This window comes from Taudactylus pleione, unplaced genomic scaffold (assembly GCF_031769625.1).
Source record: "Taudactylus pleione unplaced genomic scaffold, aTauple2 ptg000987l, whole genome shotgun sequence".
In the NCBI taxonomy this organism is placed as follows: Eukaryota; Metazoa; Chordata; class Amphibia; order Anura; family Myobatrachidae; genus Taudactylus; species Taudactylus pleione.
In genome coordinates, this window is record NW_028285388.1 from 1,346,057 (window position 1) to 1,360,113 (window position 14,057).

A 14,057-nucleotide genomic window follows, 5' to 3' on the forward strand; every position below is an offset into this window, starting at 1 on the left:
TCCCGGAGCGAGAGAGAAATTCTCTCGCTCTGGAGCTCACTACAAAAGGGGCGGCTGTCGATGGTGAAAGGGGCGGCTGTCTTGACCATCGCGACCATCAACCTGGTCGGTCACTAAAGCTGTGGGTGGGAGCATTTTGCGAGCACCTCTGAATGAGGGCCAGAGAGAGAAGTCATAAGGTCAGAGATAGAGGAGAGGTCAGAAAGAGAAGTCATAAGGTCAGAGATAGAGAAGAGGTCAGAGAGAGAAGTCATAAGGTCAGAGATACAGGAGAGTTCAGAGAGATATGTAATAAGGTCAGAGATAGAGGAGAGGTCATAGAGAGAAGTCATAAGGTCAGAGATAGAGGAGAGGTCAGAGAGAGAAGTCATAAGGTCAGAGATGGAGGAGAGGTCAGAGAGAGAAGTCATAAGGTCAGAGATAGAGGAGAGGTCAGAGAGAAAAGTCATAAGGTCAGAGATAGAGGAGAGGTCAGAGAGAAGTCATAAGGTCAGAGATAGAGGAGAGGTCAGAGATAGAGGAAAGGTCATAGAGGGAAGTCATAAGGTGAGAGAAAGAAGTCATAAGGTCAGAGATAGAGGAAAGGTCAGATAGAGAGAAGCCATAATGTCAGAGATAAAGGAGAGGTCAGAGAGAGAAGCCATAAGGTCAGAGATAGAGGAGAGTTCAGATAGAGAGAGGTCATAAGGTCAGATAGAGGAGAGGTCAGAGAGAGGTCATAAGGTCAGAGATAGAGGAGAGGTCAGAGAGAGAAGTCATAAGGTCAGAGATAGAGCAGAGGTCAAAGAGAGTAGTCATAAGGTCATTCAGACCCGCTCGAAAGCGCTGAGCGCTCGCAAGCGGGTCGATGTTTAGGCCCTGCGCACGCGCAGCTGCCGCACTGCGTGTGTGCAAGTCCCGGAGTGAGAGAGAAATTCTCTCGCTCCGGAGCTCACTACAAAAGGGGCGGCTGTTGATGGTGAAAGGGGCGGCTGTCTTGACCATCGCGACCATCAACCTGGTCGGTTGCTAAAGCAGCTTAGCTAGCGACCAGGATGCCACACTTCAAAACACAAACGGCTGCCCACATTCAGAGAGACCGCTCGCATTTTGCGAGCGCCTCTGAATGAGGGCCAGAGAGAGAAGTCATAAGGTCAGAGATAGAGGAGAGGTCAAAGAGAGAAGTCATAAGGTCAGAGATAGAGGAGAGGTCAGAGATAGAAGTCATAAGGTCAAAGATGGAGGAGAGGTCAGAGAGAGAAGTCATAAGGTCAGAGATAGAGGAGAGGTCATAGAGAGAAGTCATAAGGTCAGAGATAGTGGAGAAGTCAGAAAGAGAAGTCATAAGGTCATAGAGAGAAGTCATAAGGTCAAAGATGGAGGAGAGGTCAGAGAGAGAAGTCATAAGGTCAGATATAGAGCAGAGGTCAGAGAGAAGTCATAAGGTCAGATTGAGAGAAGCCATAAGATCAGATATAGAGGAGAGGTCAGAGAGAGAAGTCATAAGGTCAGAGATAAAGGAAAGGTCATAGAGAGAAGTCATAAGGTCAGATAGCGGAGAGGTCAGAGAGAGAAGTCATAAGGTCAGAGATAGAGGAGTGGTCAGAGAGAGAAGTAATAAGGTCAGAGATAGAGGAGAGGTCAGAGACAGAAGTGATAAGGTCAGAGATAGAGGAGAGGTCAGAGAGAGAAGTCATAAGGTCAGAGATAGAGGAGAGGTCAGAGAGAGAAGTCATAAGGTCAGAGAGAGGTCATAAGGTTAGAGATAGAGGAGAGGTCAGAGAGAGAAGTCATAAGGTCACATATAGAGGAGAGGTCAAAGAGAGAAGTCATAAAGTCAGAGATAGAGGAGAGGTCAGAGAGAGAAGTCATAAGGTCAGAGATAGAGGAGAGGTCATAGAGCAGTGTTGGCTAACCTGGACACTCCAGCTGTTGGGGAACTATATATCTCAGCATGCCCTGCCACAGTTTTAGCATGCCCTAATAGCAAAACTGTAGCAGTGCATGCTGGGTTATGTAGTTCCATAACAGCTGGAGTGTCAAGGTTAGCCAACACTGTCATAGAGGGAAGTTATAAGATTAGAGAAATAAGTCATAAGGTCAGAGATAGAGGAGAGGTCAAAGAGAGAAGTCATAAGGTCAGAGATAGAGGAAAGGTCAGATAGAGAGAAGCCATAAGGTCAAAGATAAAGGTGAGGTCCGAGAGAGAAGTCATAAGTTCAGAGATAAAGGAAAGGTCATAGAGAGAAGTCATGAGGTCAGATAGCGGAGAGGTCAGAGAGTGGTAATAAGGTCAGAAATAGAGAGGTCAGAGAGAGAAGTCATAAGGTCAGAGATAGAGGAGAGGTCAGATAGAGAGAAGCGATAAGGTCAAAGATAAAGGTGAGGTCAGAAAGAGAAGTCATAAGGTCAGATAGAGGAGAGGTCAGAGAGAGGTCAAAAGGTCAGATATAGAGGAGAGGTCAGAGAGAGAAGTCATAAGGTCAGAGATAGAGGAGAGGTCAGAGAGATATGTAATAAGGTCAGAGATAGAGGAGAGGTCAGAGAGATATGTAATAAGGTCAGAAATAGAGGAGGGGTCATAGAGGGAAGTCATGAGGTCAGAGATAGAGGAGAGGTCAGAGAGATATGTAATAAGGTCAGAGACAGAGAGGTCAGAGAGAAAAGTCATAAGGTCAGAGATAGAGGAGAGGTCAGAGAGAAGTCATAAGGTCAAAGATAGAGGAGAGGTCAAAGAGAGAAGTCATAAGGTCAGAGATAGAGGAGAGGTCAGAGAGAGAAGTCATAAGGTCCGAGATAGAGGAGAGGTCATAGAGGGAAGTTATAAGGTCAAAGAGAAAAGTCATAAGGTCAGAGATAGAGGAGAGGTCAGTGGACCTCATTCAGACACGCTCGCAAGCGGGTCGATGTGTAGGCCCTGCACACACGCAGGGGACGCACTGCGAGTGCGCAAGTCCCGAAGCAAGAGAGCAATTCTCTCGCTCCGGAGCTCACTACAAAAGGGCGGTTGTCGATGGTGATCGACAGCTCGCCCCGTTTTGTAGGTGTGGCGGGGGGGTGGTTTCAGAAATGGAGGCAGTGATGTCAGTGGGGAGCTTCCTGCTCGATCAGAGCAGGAAGGTCCCAGGAGCTTGCGGTTGCTGAGATCCAACCTCAAGGTCTTGTTGCAAGCCCCGATGGTCGCGATGGTCTTGACCATCGCGACCATCAACCTGGTCGGTCGCTAAAGCTGTGGATGGTAACCCACAGCTTAGCTAGTGACCAGGAAGCCGCACTTCAAAACACAAGAGGCCACCCACATTCAGAGCGACCGCTCGCATTTTCAGAACACCTCTGAATGAGGGCCAGAGAGAGAAGTCATTAGGTCAGACATAGATGAGAGGTCTGAGAGAGAAGTCATAAGGTCAGAGATAGAGGAGAGGTCAAAGAGAGAAGACATAAGGTCAGAGAAAGAGGAGAGGTCAGAGAGAGAAGTCATAAGGTCAGAGATAGAGGAGAGGTCAAAGAGAGAAGTCATAAGGTCAGAGATGGAGGAGAGGTCAGAGAGAGAAGTCATAAGGTCAGAGCTAGAGGAGAGGTCAGATAGAGAAGTCATTAGGTCAGAGATAGAGGAGAGGTCAAAGAGAGAAGTCATAAGGTCGGAGATAGAGGAGAGGTCAGAGAGAGAAGTCATAAGGTGAGAGATAGAGGAGAGGTCAGAGAGATAAGTCATAAGGTCAGAGATAGAGGATAGGTCAAAGAGAGAAGTCATAAGGTCAGAGATAGAGGAGAGGTCAGAGAGAGAAGTCATCAGGTCAGAGATAGTGGAGAGGTCAGAGAGAGAAGTCATAAGGTCAGAGAGAGAAGTCATAAGGTCAGAGATAGAGGAGAGGTCATAGAGAGAAGTCATAAGGTCAGATATAGAGCAGAGGTCAGAGAGAAGTCATAAGGTCATAGATAGAGAAGCCATAAGATCAGACATAGAGGAGAGGTCAGAGAGAGAACTAATAAGGTCAGATATCGGAGAGGTCAGAGAGAGGTCATAAGGTCAGAGATAGATAGGTCAGAGAGAGGTCATAAGGTCATAGAGAGTAGCCATAAGGTCAGAGATAGAGGAGAGGTCAGAAAGAGAGAAGCCGTAAGGTCAGAGAAAAAGGAGAGGTCAGAGAGAGAAGCCATAAGGTCAGAGATAGAGGAGAGGTCAGATATAGAAAAGCCATAAGGTCAGAGAAAAAGATGAGGTCAGAGAGAAGTCATAAGGTCAGAGACAGAGGAGAGGTCAGAGAGAGAAGTCATAAGGTCAGAGATAAAGGTGAGGTCAGAGAGAGGAGTCATAAGGTCAGATAGAGGAGAGGTCAGAGAGAGGTCATAAGGTCAGAGAGAGAAGTCATAAGGTCAGAGATAGAGGAGAGCTCAGAGAGATATGTAATAAGGTCAGAGATAGAGTAGAGGTCAGAGAGAGAAGTCACAAGGTCAGAGATAGAGTTGAGGTAAAAGAGGGAAGTCATAAGGTCAGAGAGATATGTAATAACGTCAGAGATAGAGGAGAGGTCAGAGAGAGAAGTCATAACGTCAGATATAGAGCAGAGGTCAGAGAGAAGTCATAAGGTCAGAGATAAGAGAAGCCATAAGATCAGATATAGAGGAGAGATCAGAGATAAAGGAGAGGTCAGAGAGAGAAGTCAAAAGGTCAGATAGCGGAGAGGTCAGAGAGAGGTCATAAGGTCAGAGATAAAGAGGTCAGAGAGAGAAGTCATAAGGTCAGAGAGAGAAGCCATAAGGTCAGAAATAGAGGAGAGGTCAGATAGAGAGAAGCCATAAGGTCAGAGATAAAGGAGAGGTCAGAGAGAGAAGCCATAAGGTCAGAGATAGAGGAGAGGTCAGAGAGAGAAGTCATAAGGTCAGATAGAGGAGAGGTCAGAGAGAGTAGTCATAAGGTCAGAGATAGAGGAGAGCTCAGAGAGATATGTAATAACGTCAGAGATAGAGGAGAGGTCAGAGAGAGAAGTCATAAGGTCAGAGATAGAAGAGAGGTCATAGAGGGAAGCCATAAGGTCAGAGAGAGAAGTCATAAGGTCAGAGATAGAAGAGAGGTCATAGAGGGAAGCCATAAGGTCAGAGAGAGAAGTCATAAGGTCAGAGATAGAGGAGAGGTCATAGAGGGAAGCCATAAGGTCAGAGAGAGAAGTCATATGGTCAGAGATAGAGGAGAGGTCAGAGAGATATGTAATAAGGTCAGAGATAGAGGAGAGGTTAGAGAGAGAAATCATAAGGTCAGACATAGAGGAGAGGTCATAGAGGGAAGTCATAAGGTCATAGAGAGAAGTCATAAGGTCAGAGATAGAGGAGAGGTCATAGAGGGAAGTAATAAGGTCAGAGAGAGAAGTCATAAGGTCAGAGATAGAGGAGAGGTCATAGAGGGAAGTCATAAGGTGAGAGAGAGGTCATAAGGTCAGAGATAGAGGAGAGGTCAAAGAGAGAAGTTATAAGGTCAGAGATAGAGGAGAGGTCAGAGAGAGAAGTCATAAGGTCAGAGATAAGAGAAGCCATAAGATCAGATATAGAGGAGAGATCAGAGATAAAGGAGAGGTCCGAGAGAGAAGTCAAAAGGTCAGATAGCGGAGAGGTCAGAGAGAGGTCATAAGGTCAGAGATAGAGAGGTCAGAGAGAGAAGTCATAAGGTCAGAGATAAAGGAGAGGTCAGAAAGAGAAGCCATAAGGTCAGAGATAGAGAAGAGGTCAGATAAAGAGAAGTCATAAGGTCAGAGATAAAGGTGAGGTCAGAGAGAGAAGTCATAAGGTCAGATAGAGGAGAGGTCAGAGAGAGAAGTCATAAGGTCAGAGATAGAGGAGAGCTCAGAGAGATATGTAATAACGTCAGAGATAGAGGAGAGGTCAGAGAGAGAAGTCATAACGTCAGAGATAGAAGAGAGGTCATAGAGGGAAGTCATAAGGTCAAAGAGAGAAGTCATAAGGTCAGAGATAGAGGAGTGGTCAGAGAGAGAAGTCATAAGGTCAGAGAGAGAAGTCATACGGTCAGAGATAGAGGAGAGGTCAGAGAGATATGTAATAAGGTCAGAATTAGAGGAGAGGTTAGAGAGAGAAATCATAAGGTCAGACATAGAGGAGAGGTCATAGAGGGAAGTCATAAGGTCATAGAGAGAAGTCATAATGTCAGAGATAGAGGAGAGGTCATAGAGGGAAGTCATAAGGTCAGAGAGAGAAGTCATAAGGTCAGAGATAGAGGAGAGGTCATAGAGGGAAGTCATTAGGTGAGAGAGAGGTCATAAGGTCAGAGATAGAGGAGAGGTCAAAGAGAGAAGTTATAAGGTCAGAGATAGAGGAGAGGTCAGAGAGAGAAGTCATAGGGTCAGAGATAAGAGAAGCCATAAGATCAGATATAGAGGAGAGATCAGAGATAAAGGAGAGGTCCGAGAGAGAAGTCAAAAGGTCAGATAGCGGAGAGGTCAGAGAGAGGTCATAAGGTCAGAGATAGAGAGGTCAGAGAGAGAAGTCATAAGGTCAGAGAGAGAAGCCATAAGGTCAGAGATAGAGGAGAGGTCAGATAGAGAGAAGTCATAAGATCAGAGATAAAGGAGAGGTCAGAGAGAGAAGCCATAAGATCAGAGATAGAGAAGAGGTCAGATAAAGAGAAGTCATAAGGTCAGAGATAAAGGTGAGGTCAGAGAGAGAAGTCATAAGGTCAGATAGAGGAGAGGTCAGAGAGAGAAGTCATAAGGTCAGAGATAGAGGAGAGGTCATAGATTGAAGTCATAAGGTCAAAGAGAGAAGTCATAAGGTCAGAGATAGAGGAGAGGTCAGAGAGAGAAGTCATACGGTCAGAGATAGAGGAGAGGTCAGAGAGATATGTAATAAGGTCAGAGATAGAGGAGAGGTTAGAGAGAGAAATAATAAGGTCAGACATAGAGGAGAGGTCATAGAGGGAAGTCATAAGGTCATAGAGAGAAGTCATAAGGTCAGAGATAGAGGAGAGGTCATAGAGGGAAGTCATAAGGTCAGAGAGAGAAGTCATAAGGTCAGAGATAGAGGAGAGGTCATAGAGGGAAGTCATAAGGTCAGAGAGAGGTCATAAGGTCAGAGATAGAGGAGAGGTCAAAGAGAGAAGTTATAAGGTCCGAGATAGAGGAGAGGTCAGAGAGATATGTAATAAGGTCAGAGATAGAGGAGAGGTCAGAGAGAGAAATCATAAGGTCAGACATAGAGGAGAAGTCATAGAGGGAAGTCACAAGGTCATAGAGAGAAGTCATAAGGTCAGAGATAGAGGAGAGGTCATAGAGGGAAGTCATAAGGTCAGAGAGAGAAGTCATAAGGTCAGAGATAGAGGAGAGATCAAAGAGAGAAGTCATAAGGTCAGAGACAGAGGAGATGTCAGAGAGAGAAATCATAAGGTCAGAGATAGAGGAGAGGTCAGAGAGAGAAGTCATAAGGTCAGAGATAGAGGAGAGGTCATAGAGGGAAGTCATAAGGTCAGAGAGAGAAGTCATAAGGTCAGAGATAGAGGAGAGGTCAGAGAGAGAAGTCATAAGGTCAGAGATAGAGGAGAGGTCAGAGAGAGAAGTCATAAGGTCAGAGATAGAGGAGAGGTCAGAGAGAGAATTCTTAAGGTCAGAGATAGAGGAGAGGTCAGAGAGATAAGTCATAAGGTCAGAGATAGAGGAGAGGTCATAGAGGGAAGTCATAAGGTCAGAGAGAGAAGTCATAAGGTCAGAGAAAGAGTAGAGGTCATAGAGAGAAGTCATAAGGTCAGAGATAGAGGAGAGGTCAGAGAGAGAAGTCATAAGGTCAGAGATAGAGCAGAGGTCAGAGAAATAATTCATAAGGTCAGAGATAGAGGAGAGGTCAGAGAGAGAAGTCATAAGGTGAGAGATAGAGGAGAGGTCATAGAGGGAAGTCATAAGGTCAGAGAGAGAAGTCATAAGGTCAGAGATAGAGGAGAGGTCAGAGAGAGAAGTCATAAGATCAGAGATAGAGGAGAGGTCAGAGAGAGAAGTCATAAGGTCAGAGATAGAGGAGAGATCAGAGAGAGAAGTCATAAGGTCAGAGATAGAGGAGAGGTCAGAGAGAGAAGTCATAAGGTCAGAGATAGAGGAGAGGTCAGAGAGAGAAGTCATAAGGTCAGAGATAGAGGAGAGGTCAGAAAGAGGTCATAAGGTCAGAGATAGAGGAGAGGTCAGAGAGAGAAGTCATAAGGTCAGAGATAGAGGAGAGGTCAGAGAGAGAATTCACAAGGTCAGAGATAGAGGAACGGTCAGATAAGTCATAAGGATGGGGACAGGAGGAGGTAGATGTAGTAGTGAGAACGACAAATAGGGAAATAAGAGAGGGAGATAAAGAGTACAGAAGACAGAGGGAGGGTCAGAGAGAAAAAATGATATAGATAAATAAATATATCTATCTATCTATATACATATATATATATATATATATATATATACACACACACACACACACGTCAATGCATAAATACACACACAGAGTAAGAAAACAGAAGGAAGGGAAGGAAGGTTGCAAGAAAGTTTTGTTTTCTGCAGTGGTTTAATTAAATATTATAAATAATTAAACTCTCTTCGACTAGCAAATAATTAAGACCGCAAACGACCTCTTGATTTCTGTTGACCTTCACCGCTAAGCTCCCCATGACTCACTTGTTTAAGGATCTGCGTTTAACCCCTATGGTCTGACTATTCTCTATTTATGTGGATGTTACATGGGGAAATGCGGATATTGAGCAATGTCTGACTAAGGTACACAGGACATATGGACATCTCTCTGGTCACATGTATGTCTGACTAAGGTACACAGGACATATGGACATCTCTCTGGTCACATGTATGTCTGACTAAGGAACACTGGACATATGGGCATCTCTCCGGTCACATGTATGTCTGAGTAAGGTACACAGGACATAAGGACATCTCTCCGGTCACATGTATGTCTGACTAAGGTACACAGGACATATGGGCATTTCTCCGGTCACACGTATGTCTGACTAAGGTACACAGGACATATGGGCATCTCTCTGGTCACATGTATGTCTGACTAATGTACACAGTACATATGGGCATCTCTCCGGTCACATGTATGTCTGACTAAGGTCCACAGGACATATGGGCATCTCTCCAGTCACATGTATGTCTGACTAAGGTACACAGGACATATGGGCATTTCTCCGGTCACACGTATGTCTGACTAAGGTACACAGGACATATTGGCATTTCTCTGGTCACACGTATGTAAAGGTTCATGTGTGTAAAATAGTGAGATGTGCAGTGGATTAAGGTTTCATACAGAGACATAGCAGGGACTGTAAGTATATAATATTCAGCAATAATTCCACTGACAGTCACTTACCTGCAAGTATTCTGCTGCATGTGATGAACTTACCGTGTAATGGACCAGAAAGAATACAGTTCTGTGCTACCCTAAGCAGCAGAGGACAGCTGAGCATACAGCACCCCTTCTTACCACCACCAGAGATACTGCACTCTTTGGAGAGTACCCCTTTTGACAGTTCTTACTTTATAATTACACACTACAATTAATACCATTCCAATAACTTTATTAGGAAACTGTGTTATTAAATCAGCCATGTCCGTGATTTTTCCTCTGATGATTGGTGTAATTATTGCTTGCCCTGAGTTCCAGTTGAGGCCACCTACCTGCTGTCTCTGCAGCCCAGCTATCAGTCACTAGTGATGGCTACATTGGCAGTGACTGACAGCTATAGCAGCACACAATGCCCTATAATAATCTGACTGATATGGTTGGCGCCATCTGGTGGAAGACCCCCAGTGAAGGCCTATGCGTGTTTGCGTGCATGACTGGGCATACTGGGTAACTATATTTCTAAAGCAGGAAGCTTTAGAAAGTGAAGTAATAGGCAAAATATTGGTTCAGTCAACCCAAGGTCTGTCTCAGATCTGTGTAGACAGAAGTTACAATGTAGAAGGGGTCATTGCACCTCAAAATGAGGGCAAGCAGGGAGGAGACTGGAATAACTGTCAGGAAGGTGGGATAGAGTATAGCAGAGCCTGGGAGAAGTGCGAGCAGAACTGCAACCACAGCAGCGACATGCAGCAGCCAGCAGGGGCAGTAATGAGAAGGATAACGTATAGCACAGCAGTGGACAATTCGTGGCTCTTTGTAGATGTGAATTGGTTCCAGGCCGAGAGGAAGGGCATGGTGCTCCAGGCACCATAAACGGGGAGGTGGGGAGATTGGCCCTTATTGGCTTATGCTCTGCTTTGTTATAAACAAGAGAATAAGAATAACCGAGCGCAACTGACTTCTTCACCATGTGAAGATGTATGCAGTCGGTTTGATGGGCATGGAAGTGGCGTATGATGAGGTCTCACTTATGGGCATATAGGGGGCATGTGGGGGATCTGATGGGCATATAGGGGGCATGTGGTGGTCTGATGAGCATATAGGTGGTATTAGTGGGTCTGATGGGCACTTAGGGGGCATGTGGGGGGTATGATGGGCACATAGGGGGCATGTGGGTGGTCTGATGGGCATATAGGGGGTATGTGGGGGTCTGATGGGCACATAGGAGGTATGTGGTGAGTCTGATGGGCACAAATGGGGCATGTGGGGGGTCTGATGGGCATATAGGGGGCATTTGGAGGTCTGATGGGCATATAGGGGGCATGTGGGTGGTCTGATGGGCACATAGGGGGCATGTGGGGGGTCTGATGGGCATATAGGGGGCATGTGGGGGGTCTGATGGGCATATAGGGGGCATGTGGGGGGTCTGATGGGCATACAGGGGGCATATAGGGAGGTCTGATGGGCATACAGGGGGCATGTAGGGAGGTCTGATGGGCATATAGGGGGCATATGGGAAGGTCTGAGGATTGCCAAAAAACAACTATGTCTAAAATTGCAACACACAAGGCAGATACACATTTTCTTTGTTTTGTCTTAAGTGCTGTAAAAATCATGTTATTTTCAGTCTGTGGGCCTGATTCAGCAAGAATCGCAAATGTGTAAAAACGCACATCTGGTCGATTGTTGCGTTCTGCTTCGCACTGCCACTGCGATCACAGTGACTACGCAGACCCATCGTTGAGTGATTGACAGGAAGTACCTTTTGGGGTTGGCGACAGGTGGTCGGCGAAACGCAGGCATGCCAGTGAGTTTCAGCGCCGTTACAAGGACGTGCATAATTAAGCCCCTGCGATGGCATGTGCTGCCTGAGCACTAGATACCGACAGGAAGTTTAGCAGTGTGTGAGTGAGGTCTGACCTGCCTCCATTGTGCGTGAGGCTCTGATGGCACTCGATGGCACCGATGTTTTTGCAGACTTGGATGGTATTACGGATGTGGCGTCTTTATGTTGTGCTGAGGCGGAATGGCAATCGCAGTCATTTGCATCATTTAGCAGCAGAACTGCGTACGCCCTTGCTGCCGCGATCGCATCAGCGACCCCTTGCTGACTCAGGCCCTGTGTGTGTGTATGGTATGTGCACGTTACACTGTGTAGATGTATAAGCACACACATAGAAAGGTAACCTTGGCTCTTTGCAGAATCTATCGCTATTTCTTGGCTCTTAGGCGATGACTGATTGGCCACCACTGATGTAGGATATAAGATACCATCAATCCTTATTTTTCCTTTTTTTTTTTTAAGGTACCAGGAAAGTTGTTTTCAGTAAAATGTAAAACTTTTAGTAAATAAGGATAAAAGCTTTTAGTAAATAAGAATAAAAGCACACCGGGCTATTTGCAGGTAATCCTAGTGGTTCACTACATCAATCAGTTTGTACCAACATGTGAAATGGCTACATATTGGCCCTGATGCCGAGCTGGAAGTAAATCGGGGGGTATGCCCCTCCCAAACTGCGAGCACAGACAGAGTGCATATATTTACCTATATGGCGAGTTGCGCGCATATTGTGGTGTGCCCGCCCCCCTTGTGTAAGCCTGACTTGCACTAGCTCATCATCATCAGGGCACACTTGTGCCAGCGTAGACTTAATACACATCTGTAACTACGCATTTACACTTAGCAATAAGTCTGCGTTGTCCACAGATGCGCCAACACCCTCACTGAACTTTGCCTATGTAAGAGCACCCGGTTACACCTCTTCAGGCATAAGAGTAGGTGTCACCCAAATTCGATGGCTCTGCACCGCCTGTACTTGTGTGCACCACCCATACCTGTGTGCACCACCCATACCTGTGGGCACCACCCGTACCTGTGTACCGCCCATACCTGTGTGTACCACCCATACCTGTGTGTACCGCCCATACCTGTGTGCACCACCCGTACCTGTGTACCGCCCATACCTGTGTGCTCAGTCCCATACCTGTGTGTACCGCCCATACCTGTGTGTACCGCCCATACCTGTGTGTACCGCCCATACCTGTGCGCCACCCATACCTGTGTGCGCCACCCGTACCTGTGTGCGCTCAGTCCCATACCTGTGTGCGCTCAGTCCCATACCTGTGTGCGCCACCCGTACCTGTGTGCACCGCCCATACCTGTGTGCACCACCCATACCTGTGTGCACCGCCCATACCTGTGTGCACCGCCCATACCTGTGTGCGACGCCTTACCTGTGTGCACTGCCCATACCTGTGTGCGCCGCCCATACCTGTGTGCGCCGCCCGTACCTGTGTGCGCCGCTCGTACCTGTGTGCACTGCCCATACCTGTGTGCGCCACCCGTACCTGTGTGCGCTCAGTCCCATACCTGTGTGTGCCGCCCATACCTGTGTGTACCGCCCATACCTGTGTGCACCGCCCGTACCTGTGTGCACCGCCCGTACCTGTGTGCACCGCCCGTACCTGTGTGTACCGCCCGTACCTGTGTGCACCGCCCGTACCTGTGTGCACCACCCGTACCTGTGTGCACCGCCCATACCTGTGTGTACCACCCGTACCTGTGTGCACCGCCCATACCTGTGTGCACCGCTCATACCTGTGTGCGCCACCCGTACCTGTGTGCACCACCCGTACCTGTGTGCACCGCCCGTACCTGTGTGCACCGCCCGTACCTGTGTGCACCGCCCGTACCTGTGTGCGCTCAGTCCCATACCTGTGTGTACCGCCCATATCTGTGTGCGCTCAGTCCCATACCTGTGTGTACCGCCCGTATCTGTGTGCACCGCCCATACCTGTGTGTACCACCCGTATCTGTGTGCGCTCAGTCCCATACCTGTGTGCGCTCAGTCCCATACCTGTGTGTGCCGCCTATACCTGTGTGTACTGCCCATACCTGTGTGCGCTCAGTCCCATACCTGTGTGCACCACCCATACCTGTGTGTGCCACCCGTACCTGTGTGCACCGCCTGTACCTGTGTGCGCCGCCCGTACCTGTGTGCGCTCAGTCCCATACCTGTGTGTGCCGCCCGTACCTGTGTGCAACGCCCGTACCTGTGTGCGCTCAGTCCCATACCTGTGTGCACCGCCTGTACCTGTGTGCGCTCAGTCCCATAATGCGCGCCGTGATAAGACTCACATCTATTCAATAATAGGTTACCTTGTTTCAAAGTAGAGCTGCCATTATTTCTGCTTTCTGTGTGCACCTATCAGATTACAGAGACTAAGGACCTCATTCAGAGTCGGTCGTTGCGGCCGCTCGGTCGTACGCCACCGATGTTCTCTAAACTGCGCATGTGTAGAATTCGCAATGCGCGTGCGCAAACTAGCTATTACGATCAGAAATTGCTCTCTCCTTGAACACAGCCAGGTCGTTAGTTTGAGTGACAGGATGAGGCGTTTGTGGGTGGTAACAGGGGAAGGTGCTTGTGAACGGGGGAGTGGAGATCCGAACGCAGGCGTGCCTGACTATGCAAACGGCGTTTTATGGGAGTGCAGAATTAACTAAGTACAGTAATGGCACATGTGACATGGGAGGTTTTTACACTGACTAGATCGTAGTGCTTAAGAGAGGGTATGGTCAACCTTAAGCTCTACGACCAGCTCCGGAGATGACGTGTAATGCGAACGAGAAGGGGGCGTATTTTTAGTCTTACAGCCGCATCCTCCCCTCGCTCGTCCAGCTAACGATCCCATCTTAACGACGCAACTTGCGAGCGCTGCATTTGCATATCCGGCCCCTTTTACCTTAC

At 47.5% G+C, this 14,057-nt stretch overlaps 1 protein-coding gene across 28 annotated transcripts in view; it reads right to left on the reverse strand.

Moving 5' to 3' along the window:
- Positions 1-14,057, reverse strand: part of NRXN3 (neurexin 3) — a 637,781-nt gene that overhangs the window by 223,200 nt on the left and 400,524 nt on the right. The window lies entirely within an intron of this gene.